At 33.5% G+C, this 20431-nt stretch overlaps 1 pseudogene; it reads left to right on the top strand.

Moving 5' to 3' along the window:
- Positions 1–2304: 2304 nt before the first annotated feature.
- On the top strand, positions 2305–16357 carry LOC114170158 (annotated as a pseudogene).
- Positions 16358–20431: the final 4074 nt, after the last annotated feature.

A 20431-nucleotide genomic window follows, 5' to 3' on the forward strand; every position in this document is an offset into this window, starting at 1 on the left:
TTAAATTAATTATCCTTCAAATAAAAAATTTCCTTAAATGTTAAGCCATTTTTATTTTTATATATAGAAATATTTTATATATTTTGATATGTGAATTATATTACTTTGATCTTAATTTGATACTATTGCTAATTAGATATTACATAATTTCTTGCACAAGTTTCCTTTAACAGATATTTTCTAAAAATTGAAAAGGAGATAAAAATCAAAGTTTTCAAATCAAGTTCTTGTTGGCTCAAAGAATGAAAGGAAAAGATTAAAGGGTCAACAAAGATATTTGAAACTTTAAATAAAGATCTAAAGATCATTTTGAAGAGATTATCTAAGACTTTCCATATGAAGAGTTATATGATAAGACACCAACAAAAGTTAATAGAGAATCAAATCCAGCAAAATTCTAACGATTATCTTCTCAATAACTATAATCAACACATTCGTTTGATGGGTTTCTTATTGTCTAGCATTGGTTATTTTTTCTTTGTCTAGTTTGTGTAAAACATTTTTTATTCATTTGTGACTTAAATACGTTATGTTTTAAGTTATCAAATCACTTTAATATATATTTTCACTACATTATAGATTTTGTTATCATCAAAACCTAATCATTTATCATTTGATGAAGAATTGGATGTAATTTTCTATTTACAAACAAACTAGTATAAGAAAACAACTTAATTCATTCATAGTTTCAATTCTACTAGCCAAAATTGCTTCAGACTGCAAGAAGTTATGATTTGAGTAATTTTTTCAGTAGCGTGGGTATTTGCTTTTGACTATTGCTTGAATATGATCATTAAAGTCTAATATAACTTTTTTTGATGGAATTTCAATTTCTACTAAACCATCATTTGGTTCACACAATTTACCATCTCCAAGTTTGACTTTCCAATCTAAAATTTTTAATTTGTGTTATTGGTGTCTAACCTCGAAGATTGGATTTTGTTATGTAATTCATTTACATATAATTTATTATATGTAGAAACTAACCTCATATTAGATTCTATTATGCAATTCATTCTCAATATCATAAATGTATAGTTGTACAAACTTTGACATTACACTAACTAGTGGTAAATGACTTCTAATTCTATGCTATGATTGACCATATATTTTTTATATTTGGTGGACCTCGTCCATTATTAATAGACTTATCTATCTTTTCTCCATGGGAGAAAAATGCTAACACCATGTTATATTTTCTAATGTTTTACTAGTAGTTCTTACTTATACTGAATTAATATCAGTAAGAAGTTGGTTCAGAACAGAAGGAGGTTCTTTTAATAATGATAGTTCAACTTTCTCATTACTACTACATTATTGAAACTTTAGATTAATAGATTGTTTCCTTATCCTTTCATGATACCACATATTAATTTTGTAATGCTCACATTTAAATAGGGTCACCTATATCTTCGTAATGTTTAAATATATAAAATATGTATTTAGTAAGGATTAAATATAACTTTACTAGTATTTGTTCATTATCGGAACTTGAATTTGTGTGCACTAACATATCTAATCACATATCAGTATAAAATTGTTAATAATATCTTAATATGTGGTCAAATGGTAACCAATTAATGCATATATATGTCATTTTGCAATTGTATAACAAATATTAAATAACACTTTTTGGTTGGCTAATGAATGCTGAAGTATTATATTTATCGTATCCATTTTGGTCTGATGGATCAAAGGGATTGATGCGTCTTTTTTCATATGATAATTGTTTTGTGACTTATGCTTGATTAAAAAAAATCATTGAAATATATACAAAATGCAGAGAAAATAGCATAATACATATAAAACTTGTGGAAACACAATAATTATTATTATTAGGAAAATTACAAAAAGTTATATAGAGAGGGAATAATAAGAGGACACTTGTCACAATAGAACATGGGCTGTAGAAAGAGAATAATTTATGTGAATCAAGATAATGAAGAACATGTTCACAAAAAGAGAAGAAGAGTAACAAGGAATTCAAACAACACATGGCTAAAATAATTTTTTTTTCTAATTTATATTTCTAATAACTACTTTTTTAAATTTAAATAATTACTCAAAAAATTTATTTTTCAAGTAACTATTATTTTAAATTCAAATGATTAATCATAATAAAAAACTATTTATAAAATAAAAATATATATAAAAATTATTTTTTTATGATTATTTTTATAACAATTATTTTATAATTTATGAATATTCTTATTTCAGAAAAATATAAACATTTTATAGTTTAATAAAAAAATTTAATAAAAAAAAGGTGAAGAGGAAGAAAAAGAAAAGCCTATTTGTGCACGTATTATTTTCTTACTTATCAAAAAGAGTAATCGCACTCAGAAGGCAAAAGGGTCGTTTCTTTTGGGTCTTCTGCATCTCAAAGCCCGTTTAAAGAAATATGCATTAATCCAATCACAAAATTCAAATTCAAACTCAAGTCTTTCCCTCGCTCTTTCCATTCAACTCCACTCCATCACCTCCACACCACAGTCGCCGTCTCCATTATGTCGTTCTTCACCGTCGCCGATTCCGACACTCCCCCCTCACTCACCTCAACGCCGTCGTCGAAGGTGAAGAGTCGGCAGAGCCAGGCATAGTCGAAGTCGGGGTTCGAGGCGTACAACCGGCTACAGGCCGCGGCTGTGGCATTCAGCGAGACGATGTCGATCCCGGAGATCGTGGCGGTCGGAGGACAGTCCGACGGGAAGAGCTCGCTCTTGGAGGCGCTCCTCGGGTTTCGGTTCAACGTGCGTGAGGTCGTGATGGGCACGCGCAGACCCCTCATACTCCAGATGGTTCACGACGCCTCCGCTCTCGAACCTTGTGAAAGATAAAAAATCAATAGCAGAAAAAATAGTGTAATCCAGCAACACCTGGTTTAGTATTGGTATTCAAAAACACAAGAAGTTTCAGTACAGAAATAATGCAATAGCAACAAAAAAAAATTCCCAAATATTCATAAACAGACCAAAAAACATAAGAGAGAGAATTTTCTATAATCCATCCATATGCCCTACGTTATTATCCGTAATTATATACTAGTATTTCCCCACACATATTTTGTTAGTCTTTTGTTTGGTATTTTGGATCTTGTGTCCCTGCTCCCTTTCCAGCCCTATGTCTCACTTGCCATGTAGCCTTGACTAACCGTTTCTCCAGCTGTATTCTCACCTTTCTTCATTGACTTTATTACAATTTCTCTTCCATTAAAGTCAACCTTGCCCTTAAGGTTGAAAGTCGGAAAAGCCTCCACAAACACAGATTGATCTTCCCATGTAGCCTCCTCTTTTGGAAGACCTTCCCACTGAACCAAGAGTTGTGGAACCTGCTGATGCCCCCTTATAATAACTCTAGACTTTAAAATTGCGCAGGGTGGAATGATAGGAGAGAACTCTTTGTCAGATATTGGTAAAGGCACGTAGGGTGCAGTATGATCTCCGTGACAGAGTTTCAATTGGGATGTATGAAATATGGGATGGATGCGAGTAGTAGATGGCAATTGAAGTTTATAAGCAACCTTGCCAATTCTTTCAGTAATATTAAATGGCCCAAAGTACCTTAAGCCCAACTTTTGATTTTTCCTTAGAGCCAAAGAGTGTTGTCTGTATGGTTGTAGCTTCACCAAAAAAGAATCACCTATCTGGAATTCCAATTTACGTGGCTTTTGATCAGCGTACTTACTTTGTATTTGTTGAGCTCTATGCAAATTCCTCTTCAATTTCTCTAGGATTGCATCCCGAGTCAATAGTTGGTCCCTAACAGAAATGGGATATGTCATATCAGCAGTGTATTTAACAATAGATGGTGGATCTCTCCCACACACTATCTTGAAAGGTTTCATTCCAACACTTGTATGATAAGCGATGTTGTACCAATATTCCGCCCACGGTAGTAATTTTGACCAATCTTTCAGGGCATCAAACGTAAAACATCACAAATACATCTCAACACATTTATTGAGTACCTCAAATTGCCCATCACTTTGAGGATGGTAAGTTGTGGACATATTCAATGTAGTATCACTGATCTTCCAGAGATGTCGCCAAAATTGACTAATGAAAACTTTGTCTCGATCGGAGACTATGAATTTTGGAATTCCATGTAATGTGACCACCATTTTCATAAATGCTTCTGCCATTTGTATACTGGAATAATATGCTTTTAGAGGGGTAAAATGTGCATATTTTGATAGCCTATCCACAACTACATAAATCATTATGTATCCTTGGGAAGAGGGTAAACCTGTAATGAAATCCATAGCTAAATCCTCCCAGATTTGGCTTGGAATAAGGAGAGGCTGCAATAGACCAGCTGGTAAGGTGGTGGCTGCTTTAGCCTGTTGACATATTAAGCATTGTTGCACGAATTTTCTAACATCACCATGCATGCTTGGCCAAGAAAACTGTGTTGCAATTCGAACTAAGGTCCTTGTGTAACCAGCATGACCGCCTATAAGAGTTTTATAAAACTCTTGAAGAATTTGCTGGATTAAGGCATGCTTTGCAAGCAATACTAGCCTTTATTTCCAGAATAACAATTCACCTTGAACACTGTAATGAGGCTTGACAGGTTGATTGTCTTTACAGGACAATAGTACAACATACAATTCAGGATCAGTCCGTTGGGCCTCTTGAATAGCAGAAAGTAAGTGAGGAATTGGTTGAGACCAAGCCATATAAAATGATTGAGATAGGGAATCGACTGCTAAGTTTTCGTTCCCCGGCTTGTATTCAATTGTGAAGTCATACCCTAGCAACTTATGAAGCCATTATTGTTGTTCCGGGGTCTGAAGGGTTTGATTTGTCAAACTTCTCAAACTTTTCTGGTATGTTCTAATTATAAATCTATGGCCCAACAAATAATGTTGGAATTTAGCTATGGCCTCTATAATAGCATAAAATTCCCTAGAGTAAGCAGATTGTTTCTGCATGTGTATAGTCATTTTCTTTGAAAACAACGCAATTGGATGTTGGTTCTGTCCCAACACTGCACCCACACCAATTCCTGATGCATCTGTCTCTAACGTAAAAGGTTGAGAAAAATCTGGTAGAGACAACACAGGAGCAGTTGTGATAGCATTTTTTAACTGGTTGAATGCAATTGTGGCTCTGTCTCTCCAAGAAAAATTGTCCTTTTTAAGCAAATCAGTCAAAGGACTTGCTAATGTAGCATAGCACTTTATAAACCGTCTATAGTAACCAGTTAGTCCCAAAAAACCCCTCAATTGCTTCAAATTAGTGGGAGTGGGCCAATCTATGACAGCTTGAACCTTATTAGCATCCATTTGAATCCCTGCTCCAGACACTGTGTGACCAAGATATTCAATTTGTTGTTGACTAAAGGAGCATTTGCTAAGCTTAGCATACAATTGATGGTGCTTAAGAAACTTGAGAACAACTTCAAGGTGGTGCAGATGAGCCTTCCATGAGGAGCTATAAACCAGAATGTCATAAAAAAAAACCAAAATAGATTTTCGTAACATGCTTTGGAACACCGTATTCATTAAGCTTTGGAAGGTGGCTGGGGCGTTAGTGAGCCCAAATGGCATAACAAGCCATTCATAATGCCCTTTGTGCGTTCTAAAGGTTGTTTTGTGTCTATCATTTTCCTTCACCAGGATTTGATGATAGTCAGACCGTAAATCCAATTTGGAAATATATAATGCTCCATGTAACTCATCAATAAGTTCATCAACCGTTGGAATAGGGAAACTGTCCTTTACCGTTATGGCATTCAGGGCTCTATAATCAGTACAAAAACGCTAGGTTCCATCTTTCTTTTTTACCAAGATGATGGGACAAGAAAAAGAACTTGAACTAGGCACAATAATGCCCTCGTGCAACATATCTTGAACCATATTTCGATTTGTTGTTTCTGACTCAAAGGATAGCGGTAGGGCTTGACCTTAATGGGATCTGCGCCATGTAGTAGAGGAATGGAATGATTGTGAGATCTGGTGGGTGGTAACCCCGATGGTACAGAAAACACATCTTGATATGTCTGAAGCAAAAGATCAATCTCTGGTTCAATATTTGTAGGCAAGTCCAGCCAATAATCTTGATAACAGGGAACAGTGTTAAATTGTAAGGAGTATAATTTTGCAATAGCATGAGTGTGCTGTAATCTTCTCATGTGATGAAATTGAACTGGACTAGGAAGTTTGTTAGAGTCGCCCTGTAGTGTGATAATTTGTTGCCTAACAAGAACTTCAATGTTAATGTGCTATAGTCAGAAATATGTGCTTTGAGAGTGGCAAGCCAAGCTGCCCCCAACACCAAATTTGCTCCTGAAACAGGAAATAAAAACACAGGAAAAAGAATTGAATGGCCTTGGACTTTGACTTCCAGATCCGTGATAACACCTTCCACCATTAAAGCACTACCATTTCCAACCACAACCTTAAATTTCTGAATAGGTTCAATGGGTAATTTAAGGTAGTGGGCTAACCAAGGCTGTAAAAAATTGTCGGAATTGCCACTGTCGATCAAGATTTGAATCGGCATGCCCTGGATCGACCCTTGGAACCTCATGGTACCCAAACCGGCAGATCCTTTCAAAGCATTAAAAGATAGATGAGGGTCATCTTGACTATTCAAGCCCTTATCAATTTCATTATCCTGGGGAGGGTTAATGAGATCTTTATCATCATCCATTTGCAATAACAAATGTTGTTTGTTAGGGCATCGATGTGAAGGGATGAATTTATCATCGCAGGTGAAACATAATCCTTTATCTCTTCTAAGTTGCATTTCAACTAGAGACATTTTCTTAACATTGAAATTGCGGGAAGTATTGGTGGATGACATAGTCAGGGGTCTAGGAAGTAATGGAGGTCATGTTTGTGGCTTGTGTTTTAGGGTAATAGTTGTACTGGTACTGTTTGGGTTTAGGAACAGAGGAATATTTCTCCTTGATTAATTTAACAAAGGAAAACATAACGCATCAAGGTGGTAGGTTCTTGAGCCAACACATCCCTACGAATTTCCACTTTTAATCCACCAACGAAACAATCCAGAAGAGCTTCAGTTGTAACCCCTTGCACCTGGTTACCTAGAGATGTGAATTTGACATAATAGTCTTGGACTGAACTTTCCTGAGTAAGCTTAAACAAATTAGATCTCGGGCATTCATAAGGAGAAGGTCCAAATTCCCGTTCTAAGGCTCGAGTAAACGCAACCCAGGTTGGGAAAAAGTTGGATGTAGACATCATTTGGAACCATGGCACAACATCTTTTTCCATATGCACTGTAGCTATTGTTAAACGTTGCTCATCTGACGTATTATAGTAATTAAAGAATTGCTTCGCTAGAAAAATCCAGTGAAGCACATCAGAACCATCAAATCTAGGAAAGTCCAATTTAACATTGCGAACCTGAAAGGAAGGGCGCGACGAATTTTAGACCCAGATTGCAGATTTGCAAAGGACTGGAGTACTGAGTCCAATATAGTTTCCACCGTTTCGAATCAAGTATTATCATCACTTCGTTGATTGGTCATTGTCTCCAGCAATCGTTTAATGTACCGATTGGTAGCAGCTACCACATCATTAAGGGTTTTCACATCAATAGAGAGGTCCTTGAGGCGAGAAACCTCCACTGTGAGTTCTTTTAGACGAGTATTCTCCGTCATGACTCAATGAAAGCACCAATTGAAAGATAAAAAATCAATAATAGCAAAATTAGTATAATCCAGCAACACCTCGTTTAGTATTGGTATTCAAAACACAAGAAGTTCCAATACAGAAACAACGCAACAACAACAAAAACAGAATTCCCAAATGTTCATGTACAGAAGAAAAAACATAAGAGAGAATTTTCTATAATCCATCCATACCCCCACGTTATTATTCGTAACTATATACTAGTATTTCCCCACACATATTTTGGTAGCTTTTTATTCGGTATTTTGGATCTTGTGCCCTTGCTCCCTTTCCAGCCTTCTGCCCCCACTTACCGCATGGCCTTGACTAACCGTTTCTCCAACTGTATTCTCACCCTTCTTTAATGGCTTTATTACACCTCGATGCCGCTTCCAGGTTTTCAATTTTCCCGTTCTCTTTTAGTGAATTGAATGTCGCAGAGTGGATCTTCTTTCAGGAATCCAAGTTTGGTAGAGATATTGTTTGGTTCCGTTGGGTTTCTGAATTTTGAATGTTTCTTTCCTCATTGGGCTTGTATTTGCTGCATGACATTGGGTGTATTATAGCAATATACTTATACTTATTTGTATTAAAGTTGGGAGAGGTTAAAGTATTTTTACTCTAGAAGCAACATATATTTTCTTCTCGATTCACGGTTTGAAACGAGCATATTTCTATTGGAATTTCAAAGAATACTTTTGTAATTTTCATCCAAATATGTACTAAGTTCTCGAAATTCTATCTATTGGTGGATTTGGTTTAGAAAGGAAACTTTCTTGCCCGAAATTGGAAATTCGAACAATTTGTTGAGAGGAATGGAATATACTGTTGTCATGGTCCATTAATTAAGGTGTAGAACCGATGGAGGCAAATGTGTTTTTGTCATATGAATGGGTAAATTGCGGATGACATACAATGGAAAGACCTATGCTTTTAGTTTCTCTAAAATTGGGGTTGAATATCTCTCAAATTTAAGATAAAATAAATTTAGTTCCTCAAATTTGAATAAAATACTTCTTTACTATGAACATCTTTTCAGATTTGATGAACTAAAGTTTCTTTTTTGTTAAATTTAGGAGATTAAAATCTGATTTACTCCAAATTTCACGAACTAAAGACATAATAAAACGGTTTAATTATGTCTTTGGTCTCCATTTTGGAGTCAAAATCTCAAAATGGTACCCAAATCTTTAAAAATCTCAAATTGGTCCCCTTTTTTGTTAAAACGTCTCAAGTTTGCCCTTTTTGTTAAGTCAAGGTTGACGCTGTTAAATGGGGTGCCACGTGTCAGTTCTTCGATTTTTATTTTTATTTTTAATTTTTTTTGAATTTTTTTTGAAAATAAAAAATTTGCCACGTGGTAGTGACAGAGTGATGTGGCAGTGATAGTGACACCTGTCAGTATTATGTCAGGTGTCATTTCCTTAGTCTCAATTTGGTCTCGGTATTCTAATTTTTGTCTCAATTTAGTCCCTATTTTTGTAAAAATAATTCAATTTCGTCTCTCTCCAAATTAAAACAAAAATTAAGTTTATATAAATGTTATACAAATATTTTTATTAAATTTGATATTTTTATTCAAATTGATATTTTTATTATATATTTTTAACATAGCTAAGTTTATTTAAAATTGTGTTTCACATTCAACTTTAATTAAAATTGTTTTCAAATTTTAAATTTATATGGCTTTTATTGTTACATGAACTAGTTAATTTATGAATTTTTTTTTCTATTAACATTATTTTCTATTAACAACTTTAAAACAATTTTAAATAAAGTTCAATGTAAAATATTAATTAAATGAACTTAATTTGGTTAAAAATATTTACTTGAAATATCAATTTTGATGGAAATATTTGTGTAGATTTATATAGAAATTAAATTTGATTTCAATTTGGAGAGGGACAAAATTGTTACTTTTTACAAAAATTGGGACTAAATTGAGACAAAAATTAAAATAAAGGGACCAAATTGAGACCACCTGACATAATACTGACACGTGTCATTGCCACTGCCACATCACTCTGTCACTGCCACGTGGCACGATGACAGCTTGACACGTGGCAATTTATGATTTTTTTAAAAAAATTCAAAAATAAAAAAAAATCATAAAAAATTAAAAAAAAATCAAAAATTTGAGGAACTGACATGTGACACTCTCTCTAACGACATCAATCTTGACTTAACAAAAAGGGCAAACTTGAGACGTTTCAACAAAAAAGGGATCAATTTAAAACTTTTAAAAATTTGGGTACCATTTTGAGATTTTGCCTCTAAAATGAGAACTAAAGACATAATTAAACCTAATAAAACATATACTAGAAACTAGTGAATCCTATTTCATGTTTATCTCCTTCATCTTAAGGAGTAAATGGAATTAAAGTTTTGTGTCGTTCAATGGTAACATCCAACAAATGTAAGGGAGATGTTTGTTTCACCGCATTTTAATTTTAATAATGCATTCCATTTTATTCTTTCTCATTCTATCAATCCAAGCATAATCTAAGTTAACCAATTTGATTCCTAACTTCAACAATTATCAGTCATTTTAGTCAATAAAACTAAAAAAAAAAAAGCATTGCAGCATGTTGCATTTCAATCTATTTGTCTGCTAAACACTCACAAAGGTAGGTTTTGGTGAAAAAAATAGAATGAAATATATCAAGAGTTTTGTATAATGTGTGGTGTATTGTTAAAAGTGATAAGATTTTAATTTCATTAAAAGTAGAAAACTAAAAAGAAAAAAATTAAAATGGGTTCTTCTATTTTGTATTGTTTATATGCCGCCAAGCTAGGTTCGGGTTGATTGGTTTAAGCTTTGACTCTTTGAAAAGGCCTAACTTAATTTGGTTGAGATTAAATTAAAATTAGTTAGGTGTTTGGTTCATAGTTTGACCATTTGGCAACATTGGTTTTGAATTTACATTTCTTTTTGTTTTGCCAATATGTTTTATTCTCGAGTATTGGAAACACAGGAGGAGGATTCAGAAGAGTATGGAAGTCCCATAGTTTTGGCATCTGCGATTGTTGACGTTATAAAGTCCAGAACTGAGGCACTTTTGAAGAAAACAAAGGCAGCAGTTTCTCCAAAGCCAATTGTAATGAGAGCCGAGTATGCACATTGTCCTAACCTTACTATTATTGACACACCCGGGTTTGCTCTTAAGGTGAGTTCTTAGAAATTCTTGGCCTGTGAGAAGTGAAGGTTTGACATTTATGCTCGCTGAATTGTATTTAAGAAAATGATATTTCAACAAAACTTTTTGACTCATTTTTTACAATACTGACGTGGCAAGGGATTTTAATTTTTTTATTGCAAATGCATTAATGAGACAAACCCTTACACGTGCGGGAACATTTCTTAGGCAAAGTGAAAGAGAGAGAGAATGAAATACAAAGAAAGAAGGAAGTGGTGGAAAGGAAGAACCATTGCAGAGAGAGAGAAGTGAAACATTGCAGACATACAAAGAGAGGAAGTGCTGGAAAGTGTGAAGCATTGCACCGTGTGTGTGGGTTAGCGAAGATAGCGGCTACTGGAAGTCCTTGACGACAACCATCTCATCGTCCTCATCGTAGCATTGAATCGTTGTTGTGAGTCCATTACACATATTTCCCCCTGCGTATTCGTCGAAAGGTGTTCCTAAAAAACCCTTATTTTGCCTGTTTTATTTTTCGGAACAGAGGACCCAAAATTTGAACATGCAAAAGTTTGTTTATTGCTATTGTATGTCATTTCATATTTGAATAGGTTGTTGAGTAAATTAGGTGTCTGTGGCAGTTTCAAATTGTTATATTTGTCATGTCATCCATAAGTGGGGAGCAAGGACTACATGTGTGAGGAGTCAAGTTACAAATTGTGGAGCGAAGTTGCAGATTTTACAAGAATTGAAATATGATTTTGTGATAACAGAATGCAGTCACTTACACAAATTTTGCACCATACAAGGTCCATTTAATAAACATTGAATATTCACTGTTGTGGGTGTTTGTGGCTCTTTCAAATTGTTCAATTCATCAAATCTTCCATATTTGAGGACTAAAGCGTTAACGTGTAGGGAGTACTGGTGGAAAATGTGGACTGCACTTGCAGGTTGTAAAGAAATATAATTGCGGTAATTTGATCATACCATGCAATCACAAAAACACTGAATATTGACCATGGTTGATAATTGTGGTTTTTTAAAATTATCAAAATCCACATGTCATCCGTAAGTGGGGAGTCAAGCATTAATATGTGGGGATTGAAGTTGGATATTATGTTTCGAGGTTGCAGATTTTTTTAAAATATGGTATTGGGTTCACACTATTCACTCACTTAAACAAATTTTCCATCTTTCAATCTCAATTGACTGACGTGGGTGCTTTCATACTTGACAATTGCTAAAATACCCATATCATATGTAAGTGAGGAGTCAAGCATTAATATTTGGAGAGTTAAGTAGGACATTATGTTTGGAGGTTGCAGATTTTTTGAAAACTAATTTAAATATCATATTGGAGTCACACAATTCATCCGCTTAAAAAAATTTTCTATCATCCAATCTCCATTCACTGACGTTGGTGCTTTCTTACTTCACAATTGACAAAATACTCAAGTCATACTTAAGTGGGGAGTCAAACTTTAATATGTGGGGAGTTAAGTTGAACATTAAGTTTCGAGGTTGCAGATTTTAATAAAACTAATTTAAATATCGTATTGGGATCACACAAATCACCGACTTAAACAAATTTTCCGTCATCCAATTTTCATTCACTAACGTGGGTGCTTTCTTACTTCACAATTGACAAAATATTGAGGTCCTACGTAAGTGGGGAGTCAGAAATTAATATGTGGGGAGTTAAGTTGAACATTATGTTTCAAGGTTGCAGATTTTTATAAAACTAATTTAAATATCATATTAGGATCACACAATTCACCGACTTAAGCAAATTTTTCATCATCCAATTTCCATTCACTGACGTAGGTGCTTTCTTACTTCACAATTGACTAAATATTCAAGTCATATGTAAGTGGGGAGTCAAAAATTAATATGTGGGGAATTAAGTTGAACATTATGTTTCAAGGTTGCGGATTTTTATAAAACTAATTTAAATATCATATTCAGATCACACAATTCATCAACTTAAACAAATTTTCCATCATCCAATTTCCATTCACTGACGTGGATGCTTTCTTACTTCACAATTGACAAAATACTCAAGTCATACGTAAGTGGGGAGTCAAACTTTAATATGTGGGGAGTTAAGTTGAACATTATGTTTCGAGGTTGCAGATTTTTATAAAACTAATTTAAATATCGTATTGGGATCACATAATTCACCGACTTAAACAAATTTTCTATCATCCAATTTCCATTCACTGACGTAGGTGTTTTCTTACTTCACAATTGACAAAATACTCAAGTCATACGTAAGTGGAGAGTCAAGCATTAATATGTGGGGAGTTAAGTTGAACATTATGTTTCGAGGTTGCAGATTTTTATAAAACTAATTTAAATATCATATTGAGATCACACAATTCACCGACTTAAACAAATTTTCATTCACTGACGTGGATGTTTTTTACTTGACAATTTCCAAAATACTCAAGTCATACTTAAGTGAGGAGTCAAGAATAAATATGTGGGAAGTTAAATTGGACATTATGTTTTGAGGTTACAGATTTTTTTAAAGTAAGTTAAATATTGTATTGGGGTCACACAATTCACCCACTTTAAGAAATTTTTTATCATCCAATTTCCATTCATTGACGTGGTGCTTGTCTTACTTGACTGTTGCCAAAATGTTGAACTCTTCCGTAATTGGGGAGTCAAGCTTCAATATATAGAGAGTGTTGTTGTAAATTCTGGACTACACTTGCATCTTAAAAATATATTTTAATATGGTATTGGGATCACACAATTAACTCACTTTAACAAATTTTTCATCATCTAATTTCCATTTACTAACATTGATGCTTGTCTTACTTGACAATTTTCAAAATTATCAACTCAACCCATAAGTAGGGAGTCAACCATTAATATGTGGAGAGCAGTGTTGCAAATTCCTAATTGCTCTTGCAGGTGGTTAAAAAATTAAAATATTGTAACACACATTGCATTGTCCTTCATACAATTTCAATAATCGAAATACTGCATATCCACCATAGTCTGTACTTTTGTTGCTTGAAAATTGTCAAAATCCTCAACTCATCAGTAAGTGGGAGTTAAGAATTATTATGTGGGGACTAGTGTTGTAAATTCTGGACTGCAATTGCATCTTTTAAAAAAAATTCAATATGATTTTTTGATCACACAATGCATTCACTTACACACATTTTACATCATAAAATTTTCATAACCTGAACATGTATATTGACTAACGTGGGTGCTTTTGGTCCTTCAAAATTATAAATTACGTCAAAGCTTAAATAAGTGAGGACTCAAGCATTAAAATGTGGGGAGTATTGTTGCAATTTCTACACTACAGTTGCAGATTTATAAAAACTGTCAACATATAAATGAACAACAGAGTTCCAAATTAATATTTAGCAAAACTTCAACAACACCTATGTCCTTCATGTGTGCACCAATTACAAAAATTCAGGGGATCTACCATATGTTTTTACTCAACAAAACAAATAACTTTACCAAAATATCACACTCTGGTCAAATTAATTGAGACTACTACAAGAACCCAAATACGGATATCCCCAAATGTGCTTTCTTCATATATTCCAAAGAGCCACAACTCTAGAAAATCACCGTAGTCTCCGCAAACCCACACAGGCCGCTGGAAAATCACAGCGAAGTCACAATGCAGCGGTTTCGATGAATGTTATTGAATGAGAATAGTGGAAGTGGCCTCCCTGTAGACTATCAAATGGTTGTCGGGGAGCACTTCAGGTGGCCGTTGTCTCCTGTTACCCATAGAGAGGGCTGCAATGCTTCTTCCTTTGCAGTAATTCCTTCTCTCTCCACCACTTCCTTCTTTCTTAGTATTTCATTCTCTCTCTTTCACTGAGAATTTAGTATATATTTTAATGTGATCCATGTAGTCGATTTCACGCAATGTGATAAGACTTTTGTGGTGGTATTTCTTTGGTTAAGGAGTTAATGAATCACACTACTCATCAAGTTATGACAGGAAAGGAAAATAAACTGTTAGTATGTAATCAACAATCGATGTATATCTTGAGGTTGATGATATTGCCATTAGGCTGCATAAGCATGGATTTAAATTGTGATTGCAGTTGTGGTTGCATTGTGGAATGCAGTCAGCCGTAACGGCCACTTGATGTGGTTGTAGTAGTAGTGGCAGCCACTGAGATGTTTCATCCTTCATCACACCATAGTTTGATGTATATAATGGTTACATAGTACGCTGTATTTTTAGAGACTGGTTTTAATGATCAGCTTTCCAATGCTTGCAGGAATTTGGTGACCGGTGGGAAGTGGATCGCTATTTGAGTGCTAGTGGTTACCTTGGGGATAGCACTCACCCCTTTTTTGTGGCACTTCCAGAGGATAGGGGTAATGTTTCAAATGATGAGTTCCGGAAGCAGATTTCTCAGGTGGATTCAGAGGTTCTTCGTCATCTGCGTGAGGGTGTAAAGGGAGGTTTCGATGAAGAAAAATTCAAATCTTATATTGGCTTTACTAGAGCAACGCTGCAGTGAAGTGACTTCTGAACTTGCTAGAATGGATTCGAAAATACAGGCCACCTCAGATGTTTCCCATCTCAGGAAATTTGCAATGATGAACGTGGCATTGGGGTTTGGCCTGGTGTCATTGCCTCTGTAAATCCTCCCAATGCTACTCTTCGTCTTTATGGAGGAGCTGCATTTGAGAGGGTGATGCATGAATTTCGCTGTGCAGCATATTCCATAGAATGCCCCTCAGTGTCGAGGGAGAAGGTGATTTACTTTTCATAAACGTGTGAGGAATATATTCCTTTATCATTCAATTTTCAACTTCGAATTCTTAGGTATCTTTTATAACAGGTTGCAATTATATTACTCGCCCACGCTGGTCGAGGTGGGGGAAGAGCAAGAACAGAGGCTGCTGCAGAGATTGCTCGAGCGGCTGCTAAATCATGGCTATCTCCTCTTCTTGACACTGCTTGTGACCAACTTGCTTTTGTCTTGGGAAGTTTATTTGATTTGGCTTTAGAAAGAAACTGTATTCAAGATTTAGAATGTAAGTGAAGAACCTTGGTTATTAGGTTCTGTCTTCATTACTTAAATGTTACAATTTTCTTCGATAACTCTTCCTTTTTCTGTTCTAAATCATGGCATCATGTCATTCTTCGATAGTTAGCTATTTTAGTCTAAGAAATGTAACGGGTTATTTAATGGGACTGCAATTCATTAGGTCCAATTGAAGGTGGGTTTTTGTTGGTAGACCAGCTGTATATAAATAGAGGGATGTCATGTCAACTCAGAAAACTTAGGCCTCTGGGATGGGAGGGCCTTGAAGTTCTGCAGGTTAGACAGTGTATTGAGGGAGAAATCCTATATTCTTTCTTGTTGGAAGTCCCATATGCACTAGGAAGGAATAAGTTCAAATTATAATGTATAAGTGCAATGCAATTCTTTTTTTACAGGCTAGTTTTGTGAGATTGATTAGGCATAAACTCATTAAGATTTGTAGTCAGATACCGGTTTCTATCAGAGGTTATGATTTCTTCAGCTTAAAGATTCTTACAAAATGCCATTGGGAGGAGTTGAAACACTAATTTTATTTGTTTAGGAAGTTGAATATTTCTTGTCCTTCGAGAACTGAAATGATACAACAATTACAGAGTGTTACGCTATCTTCTTTTTCACCATGTTCCTATGGTTAATAATTCATTTTCATTTTATGTCAATTTCATGGAATTAGAAATTGAAAATTTTCTTGTCCTCCGAGAACTGAAATGATACAACAATAAAAAAGTATTGTGCTATCTCCTTTCACTATGTTCCTATGGTAATAATTCATTTTCATTTTATGTCAATTTCATGGAATTATTTTTATTATCTCGTGTATATTTTGAGAATGCTCTTGTTCAATTTTATCTTCTAGATTTGTGTATATGCTTCCCTGTAACTGATTAGAAAATCTCTGATTGGTGCTTATGTTGCGTGAAGGTGAGATTAAGTTCAGCTTACGCAGATATCTGTATATCAGCTGCTCAGCATTTTGCACGTATTCGTGAAGTTCTTGTTGAGAGAGGCGTGACATCAACATTAAATTCTGGATTTCTAACCCCTTGGTAAGCTTCTGTCTTGTTTGAAATCGGTTTGTGCTTACCCAAATGCGGAACTTAACTAGTTTGGTATCATAAAGAGCAAAAGCGAAATTAGGAAGCAGAAGAACAAATTCAAATCGAAGAAAGATCTCTAAACTCAAGTTGAAGAAAGATCTCTGAACTCAAAAATCTTTGAATAACTTAATTTCCAATAAGGTAATGTTAAATATTATTATGAACTTTGATATCTCAATTATGCTGATATTTTAAAGTTCATCTATTATTTGTCCATTACATGAAAATTAGTTAAAATAAATTAAAAATAAAAGAATACAAAATACATAAGAGACCACAAAAAGTCTATGATAAGAAATTATACTTCACGAAACATAAACATGTACTTATTTTGGAAAAAAAACTCTAAATAAGTATATGGTGCTAATACATCAAATCATTTATATTGCTCTCAAAATGTAAAAATCAAATTAAATAAACTTATTAACATAATGATTACCTTGAAAAACATAAGAAACCTTAATCTTTATATGTTGAATAAATGAACAAACATCTACACTATCTCCCTTTATGAGCCTAATGTACCACTCATTGATCCACAAAACCTTGATAAACCAAAGTAGAATTATTCTCCAACCAAAACGTCGAAAGCCCTCCCTTCATGCATGCTTCAAAGCATAAATAACCTCCAAAAACTCAATATAAAGTGAAGTTTTACCCTAAAACATTGAAAAATTATCAACATGTCTCCTCTGTGTCCTAAAAAAATTAAAGCACACGTAGCCAAACTAGAACAATCTTGAGTTGCACCATCAATATTCACGTTAAGTCAGTAAGCATACGGGACTTGTCAGATAATTTCCTTAAACGAAACTGCTTTGTTCTCCCGAGTACGAATATTGAAAATTTTCAGTACTAAAAGAACAGAAACAAAGTTACTCACATGCTTATTAGATTTATTCCCTACCATTCATACAACCTCTTTAATTTGAAAAATAGCATAAGTAAATACAACAAAAATGAGTTTACTTCCGAGTCAACTCAAAAGCTATGAGTAGAAACATAAACTCGTAGAGTTAAAAAGTTAACTCACAAGTTTAATAACCATGATTTCATACTATTATAAGAAATAACATTTCAAACATCATAGCATAATAAAATCATGTACCTAAAGAAAACATTAATAATATAATACATAAATGTTCTTCATTATGAGTATACGTCACTTCCAAGTTTTCACTTTCCATAGTTTACCATATCAGAATAAATCAACTAAAAATTGTAGAACTTACAAATTATCAATACATACATAAATAAATTTTGTGAAACTAACCTTCACAATTTTGTCCAAGAAACAAGATAAAAGGAATTGGTCCTACCAATGAACAAACATCACAATACATGTGTGCTCTACTAGAGTTTATATACTTTCAAAGTTTAGTATTTGAATCAGAAAAACCACTTTGAAGAAATGTACCAAATTAATAAACAAAACCTATGATCACATTGCTAAGAAAGAATCTAAGGAAAAACTTATTCTAATTGTATTGTCTATTGTAATATCTAAACAAAAAGTATTGAGTCTAATAATAATAATAATATAAGAAGTTGTATAATAAAAGTTTGAAGTCTAATTTATTGTATGAAAATGATAGATTAATAGACACATTAGATCTTAAAGGAATAATGTACAACAATTTTTGTTTCCTAATTTACCTTCTAAGCTATCATATGATAACCATATCATGTCTTCAAAAAATGTAATGAAGATATCTTAAAAAAAAAAATCAAATTCAACGTTAGCATTTATTTTTAACAAATGACTTCAAAGATGGCCATAATTACACCAAAAAGACTAATTAAAAATTATAAAAATATTAAACTAGTAATTCAATATAATATTTAAAGTGAGACAAACAACTTAAATAGATTAATAGTCACAATATTGGATGATGTAAGTGAGATGATGAACCAACTACACTAGCAAATCAAACTTATTTTGATGTTAAACTCCTCTTATCTTGTAACCTTAAACTTCTAAAAAAAAAAAATTAAAACCAAACATTATTAATATACACGTCAACAATAGTCATTGATTTTAAAACCATCAAATTAAGTTAGTGTGGTCCTTAACTAATTTTAAAGACAAATAAGTGGATTTAATGAGCTTTAAAAAGCACCCAAATCCCTACACTCAATACTAATAGAGGCCCTTGTCACAAGGGATGGCAACGGGGCGGGGCGGGTACGGGTATCATGATCCTATCCCCATTCCCATAATAAAAATTCATCCCCATCCCCAAACCCAACGGGTATACAACTTTTGACCCATTCCCATCCCCACCGGGTAACGGGTATTTTCTTATACCCATACCCATACCCATTTTTTTATTGTTCCATATATCAATTAAATATTTTTTATAAAAAAAATTTAAAAATCACACCAACGGAATCATGATACTATCAAAATATTCAATATTAAAATAACATACTCTTTTTGATTTTCATGATGTCAAATATTAAGAAAAATATTATAATAGTATAAATCTCAAATTAAAGTATCAAATAACAACTAAATAAAATTCAAATAATTATATAAAAGCTAAAAAATTACACATTACTAAAATTTTATAATAACCAAAATATTTATTAATTTTACAAATGATCAGTGGTTTCATTTGCATTCGATCTACCTACACATAGAAAAAAAATGAAAAATTAGATATGATATAATAATTGAAATTGAAAATTTTAATTACTAGAATATAATGTACCTTCTTCATCAGATTCATTTTCACTCATGAGAACATCTTTTCCTTTTAATTTTTTAACACCTACAAACACCAAATGTAGAATATTAGATGAGAATTCACAAAAAATACTAACAAAAAATATTAATAAATTTGAGTAACTTACCTAGATGGTTTGAGTTCCATATCCAACTTCTTGTACACATCAAAGCCTCTATAGTAATATGATGAAGTCGACTACGGTGAGAAGTTAATATCTGACCACCAGTACTAAAAGCAGATTCAGAAGCTACAGTTGTTATTGGAATAGCTAAAACATCCCTTGCAATTGCTTGAAGGGTTGGAAACTTTAACCCATTTGTTTTCCACCATGATAGGATATCAAATTCTTGTGTAACCGGCAAATTATCTTCTTCCAAGTAATAATCCAACTCTGTTTTCATAATTGTAGTTCTAGATTTTTTCTTTTTTGCCATAAACTCTAAAAATTCATTCGCATCATTATCAACATCCTTTCCCAACTCCAATGATGTAGCTCTATAAGAAGAAGTTTCATTCTTTTTTGATTGATATTCCAAAACCAAATCATAGCACATTTGACGAATCCTACTAAGTTTCAGATCAAAATCATTACCATACAATTTATAAAAATAATATTCTAACATGTCCATCTTGTACCTTGGATCTAAAACTGAAGCAATTGCCAATATATCATGAATAACACTCCAGTAACTTTCAAATTTCTTTAACATTTGTATTGCCATATTTTGAATGGTTATCTCAGGAGATTTAACCCAATCATTTATTGCAATCT

This window comes from Vigna unguiculata, chromosome 11 (assembly GCF_004118075.2).
Source record: "Vigna unguiculata cultivar IT97K-499-35 chromosome 11, ASM411807v1, whole genome shotgun sequence".
Taxonomy (NCBI): domain Eukaryota; kingdom Viridiplantae; phylum Streptophyta; class Magnoliopsida; order Fabales; family Fabaceae; genus Vigna; species Vigna unguiculata.